The sequence below is a fragment of the Myotis nattereri genome (genome assembly GCF_964212035.1).
Source record: "Myotis nattereri genome assembly, chromosome: 2".
In the NCBI taxonomy this organism is placed as follows: Eukaryota; Metazoa; Chordata; class Mammalia; order Chiroptera; family Vespertilionidae; genus Myotis; species Myotis nattereri.
Genome location: NC_138076.1, coordinates 171,285,269 through 171,291,596, shown reverse-complemented (window position 1 = coordinate 171,291,596; position 6,328 = coordinate 171,285,269).

Genomic DNA, 6,328 nt, shown 5'->3' with positions numbered 1-6,328 from the left:
AACCATGACCTCCTGGTTCATAGGTTGATGCTCAAACCACTGAGCCATGCTGGCCAGGCCACAGTGAGCTCTTTTAAGCAATTATTCACCACAAGCCAAATATTCCCAGATGATATTCCCGTGATATGGCCATAATTAGATTATGTTACATAGCAAAGTTGATGGAATTTTGCAATGCAGTTAAGGTTCCTAATCAGCTGACTTTGAATATCAACAGGGACTGTGCTGGGGGGCCTGACCTAAGGTGAGCTCTTGCAAGAAGTCTGAGAGATTCTCCTGTGGGCCTTGAAGAAGGAAGCTCCCATGTTGTAAGAAGGCCACATTGGCTAAGACCTAAGGGTGGCTTTCAGGAGATGAGAGCAACCTTCTGGCTGGGACTTTAGATCTATAGCCACAAGAAACTGAATTCTTCTAATAGCCTAAATTAGCTTAGAAGAGTAGTCCCAACTAACACCAAAATTTTGGCCTTGTGAGACCCTCAGCGAATCTAGCTGAGCTGTGCCTGTACTTCCTACATACAGAACTGTGACATAATAAATGAGTTGCTATAAGCTACTAAGTCTATGGTAAGTTATTATGCAGCTATAGAAAATGAATGCAGATATTCCCTTGATGATTCTCCCATGGTGATATACTATCATGTTCACAAATTCTGCTCGTGCTCAAGGGGTTGATAGGGATTAAACAGTGTGTATATATACCAGGTGGTTGCAGTGTACTGACTTTCACTGGATTTCTCTATTTTCCTCAATCACTTCTCTTTTGTTGTTTGTTCTACTACAGAGAGTGAGAAACCTCTGGATAGTAGTGATGAATTGATTTGTTTAAATGACTTTTAATAATTTCTCCTAAGTTTAAAATTTTCAATTGGTTTACATTATTTGAAAATTGATTTTTCATATTTGGGTGAGCAGAAGGAAGTAATTTACTTAATCATGAAAACTGGCTTATAGAAAAGCTAATATGTATAGAAGAAATGCCGAGTGGCTGCAATTATTCACTCGTTCATTCAGTAAGCTTTCTATCTTTAGTTCTTTCATTAACACACTCAGAACAAGAATATGTACAGTCAGCTACAGTATAAAACGCTCATCCTCTATATTGTACCGTTAAGACCTTCCTAAATGTTTTCCTGGGAATCAAAAATAACACATCTTTCTAATCACCTTGTTAGCTCAGTATTTAAGCAGAAAGAAACATTTGCTAGTTGAAAAGGAAAAAGAAAAATAAGTAAAATGACTTAATTAAATCAACTTCAATGGGAACCCACATAATTTGAGGCTTGATATGATACTGAACATAATTATGTTATTTTAAAATATAATTAACTATTTCTTGAAATAAAAGCATTTACATAAAATTACATATTTATATGTCTTATTGTAAACTGTTACCAAACTATACTCAAATTTTTAAGAGTAAACTGTATTTTTGATTTTGAAATTTTTGTGATGTTATTTGGTAGATGTTTTCATTCCATCAAATGGAATTGATATCAGATTTACCAAAATTAGACATAGCTCCCCCACAATAAGACTGTACCTTAACTCTTTGGGCAGCAATAATACAGTAAATCTAAGACTCAAAAGTATCACCACACTGTTTCATATTTTTGCCTGATGGCATCTGATGCATCATGGACCACTGAACTTGTGTGATTCACTCAGCTATGGGACTGAGCAGCAGAGGGGTTGTCCTCAGCTCACACATGAACATGACTTTCACTAAAGTTCTGAGAATAATGTTCAGGCTATTTGTACCGTTTCCCTCAGGCAGAAATGAAAAATGTGGGGTGACATCTAGTTAAAGCTTTTTCTTAACTTCATTTGGAATACGCTTCCCCCTAATTTTGTATAGAGGCAGAATATTTTAAACAGATTTTTGAAAAAAACTTTTGACAGGTTTTGCAAGTTTTGATGTGAACTTTTAATGTTTCCTCCAACAACTGATTATGCAAACCAATGGGCAATGACAAAAGTGGTTGAGAACCACCCACAGACCCCATTTCCAGAAAGAACAACTGTTTTTATTCCCATGTTTCTGACCCATTGGTTTGCTAGTTAGCCAACTCAAATTTTTAAATTGTATTTACCTCAATATGAGGAGCAAGCAGGTAATAAGAACAATTAGTCAGTGTTTTGCTTTATTTTTCTAATATATAATTAAGAGAAATTTAAGACATTCTAAAGCATTTACGGCTCTGTCCACTTTTTGGTTCTGTAAAGATATAGTAAAATGGCCATAGGTCTCAGCCATTTATAGTGCTATTATTCACTTTCAAAATCAGCATATATTTTATTTTTCCAGCTTTATTGTGGTATTCTTGACAAATAAAAATTGTATATAGCCTGGCCAGTGTGGCTCAGTGGTTGAGCATCAACCTATGAACTAGAAGGTCACAGTTCAATCCCCAGTCAGGGCACATGCCTAGATTGTGGGCTCAATCCCAGGGGGAGGGGGTGTGCAGGAGGCAGCCAATTGATGATTCTCTCTCATCATTGATGTTTCTTTCCATCTCTTCCTCTCCCTTCCTCTCTGAAGTCAATAAAGTATATATACTTAAGGTATTTAACTTGATGGCTTAATATATGTATAAATTGTGAAATGATTACCATAGTCAAGCTAATTAATAAATCCACTTCATGTAGTTACATTATTATTTTATTTATTTATTTATTTGGTATAATGATAGAGGGATTCACTCAGCTAGGAAGCTTTAACAACACCCAAGCTAAAATATATATATAATTAAAAAGAAAAGACTATCAGTATATAGTATCAGGAATGACTAGAATATACTTTAGCTTGGAGAAAAGAAATAAAAACTTAAACTGAATCAAGTTCTATTTGTGTGTTACTGGTGTTATCAAAGGCCTTTAAGGTCAGCAGTGAGCCAAGAATAAGACTTCATCATAATGTTTCTCCTGCTGTCCTGGGGAAAGGAATATTGTGTTCCAGATGATGTCAGATATTTTTCTCTACTGGCTATTCATACATCAGGGAAGTTTGGTGAAGATTTTTGTGAAGGTCATCCAACCTGTTTTCCCTGCACTAACTCCATGCTTAGGTAGCAGCTTTTGTATTTTGACTTATTATTTCTTGCCTGGATTTGCCTTTTAGAAGGTAATGCACAGTGACAATCTACATATTACAACTACATATCAGTTTCTATTGCAGAATGTCTTTTTATGATTAACAGAATCACACTCTGGTTTATACCTAAAGCTTTTGAAAGTTTAGCATGAATTAAATCTTTAGAGACTGATCATTTCAGGCTGCAATGCTGAAATCCAAGCCCTAGACTGTGGGACCCTATCTCCAGCTATAGCCATTCTAAGAGCCAAATGGTACCTCCACCTCTTTTAAGAATTAAAAATTAACTAATGCTATGGTGGTAATCATTTTACAATATATAAGTGTATCAAATCAACACAGTGTACACCTTAAACTGTTCTACCCCTTAAACTTATGCAATCTTTTATGTCAGTTATAGCTCAATAAAACTTGGGGTGGGGCCAGCACCGGTTTGGCTCAGTGGATAGAGCGTCGACCTGCGGACTGAGGGGTCCCGGGTTCGATTCCGGTCAGGGGCATGTGCCTGGGTTGCGGGCACATCCCCAGTGGGGGGTGTGCAGGAGGCAGCTGATCGATGTTTCTCATCGATGTTTCTAACTCTCTATCTCTCTCCCTTCCTCTCTGTAAAAAATCAATAAAATATATTAAAAAAAAAAAAAACTTGGGGTGGGGAGTTAAAAATTTAAACAGGGTCTACATCTTTAGCACCTCAGACCATTTATGAAAATGTCTCAAAAATGAAACAACTTTTATTATAAAGAGATGCATTTCCCCATCATATATTTTAGAGGAAGAGTAGCATCCATCTTTATAGTGATAACAGAGTTTGACTATCGTAAGTTAGTCTCCTTAAAAATTTTGAAATGCTGACCAGTATGTTTAAAAAAACGCACAAAACTCAATATCACTTTCGTTAGTGGCATTCTTTGGTGAAATATTCTTAAATCAATTCATAAGTTAGCAGAGGGAACATGTGATAATTTACTCTGTTAAACATATTAGGAAGCCTTGCCATACAACATTCTATTTTTTGGCCAAGAAAGATCAAGAATATCTGCCTTTAAATATTTAGACCTCGCAAATGTCAAAGGAGCTCTGAAAACTCACCTTTCCATAAAAACAATGAAAAATCTGGCAAAAATGTTCAGAATTGACTTTTTCAGAACTGGAAACTAACCAAAGGCTTGCAGCAAACAAGAAAAACCAGCTGAATCTCAGTAAGAGCAAGCTCTGTGGCATGTTAACTTATTCTAGTCTCTCATTCTTTGCTCAGTGGTAGCCTTGAAAAATAACAGCCCACATTCTTGGTACCAGAGGGAGAACAGAGCTGGAGCTTTTTCAAAGCCTTATTCTGAAAGAAATGTAATTATTTGATCTCTCTGGCAGTTCCCTGGAAGACCCCATTCAAAGGCTTCTCTTTATTTGACCTAAATCTCACCTAGCACTAAAAGCCTCTCCCTGGAGTCATTTGTCAAAAACATTTACGGCAAATATTGTAATCACAGCTGTCTGAGGTGATAAATAACAGTTGGGACAAACAATAGGCTAACCAAAAAGCTTAAAAGAAAAAGCTGAGGAGCGAGATATCCATTACAGCTTTGAAAATCCCCGACATATTCCTGGGAACCTGGAAAGCCATGTACGTGTGTAAGGCCATGCACATACTCAACATAAAAAGGACCTGAGAAGGCTCTAAGCCAGTGGTTCTCAACTTTCTGGCCCTTTAAATACAGTTCCTCATGCTGTGACCCAACCATAAAATTATTGTCGTTGCTACTTCATAACTGTAATGTTGCTACTGTTATGAATTGTAATGTAAATATCTGATATGCAGGATGGTCTTAGGCGACCCCTGTGAAAGGGTCGTTCAACCGTCAAAGGCGGTCGCGATCCACAGGTTGAGAACCACTGCAAGCTTTACCTCTGGCTGACCTTCAGGCTCCATACAAGTAAGTAGTAAAGACTAAGGCAGAGTCTAAACTGCGGTGGAAGGTCTCTTGACATGTCTACAGAGCCCCTTGCAAATACTGGGAGATTTATTGGTTATAGATGTTTAAGGAAGTTTGGCCATTCATTAGCTAATGATGAATCTGAATACAGATTTCAGTGGCCACACATCATAAAGAAAACAGACTTCACAGAATTAGTTTACTTAAGTCACCAAAAACAACAACAACAACAAAACAGCAAGTCACTAATAATTAGCAACCACAGCAAACATTGGGGAGGGGACAGCGTCTGATTACCAGAATTGCCACATTATATTTTTTAAATGCTCACTTTTCAACAAAAATGGCATAAGAAGAGACAACCAAGTATGGCCCATAGATACCCAGGAAAAAAAATCAATAGAAACAGTACCTGAGGAAGCCCAGATGTTATACTTACTAGACTAAGACTTTGAATTGTCTATTTTAAACATGTCCAAAGAGCTAAAGGGAATTATATTTAAAGAACTAAAGGAAAGTACGAGAACAATGTTTTACCAAATAGAGAACATTAATAAAGAGCCAACCAAGGGAGGAGAGCGCCATGGGCTAAGACATACAGAGGCTAGAGGGCAACAATAAGGACCAGATTTTATTCTGTATGTCACCACAAATCATAACCACTTTATACCAGTATATGGTAATACTCATGAAGTTTTCTGACTGCATGGAAGGAAAATATTTTATTCAATTTACATCATTTAATTCAAACTGTACCCAGTTGTGTCTACACATGAATTATTTGTGGAACTGATTCCTGGGTCTACCTAGTGTATCAAAATATCTGGATATGAAGCCCTAGAATCAGGACTTTTTATAATGTATGGCTGTACAGTATTTGCAAAAAAAAAAAAAAATGTGAGGATACACCCAATTACAATATGTTAATTCCGAGTAGAAATCCCTTAACTTTTATGAAGTGTTTAGTATATCAGCCCTTTTAAGGACAATTCTCCATCTTTTATAAAACCACTACCAAAGACATTCTTTTTGTAAGATAGCCATAATAAGAATGAATTTGATACAGAATTACAGAGTGTATTCAATCCCATATAATAAAGAGGTAATATGCAAATTAACCCTCACACCCTCACAAGATGGCTACCTACGACCAGGCTGGTATGGGGGTTAGTGAGGGACGACCAAACGACTGAATAGCAGGCTGCATGGGGCAACCAGGCCAGCGGGGGGGGGGGGGGGGGGGGGAGAGAAGCGACCTGGCCAGCAGGGGGGAACAGTTGGGGGCGCCCAGGCCAGCAAGGCAG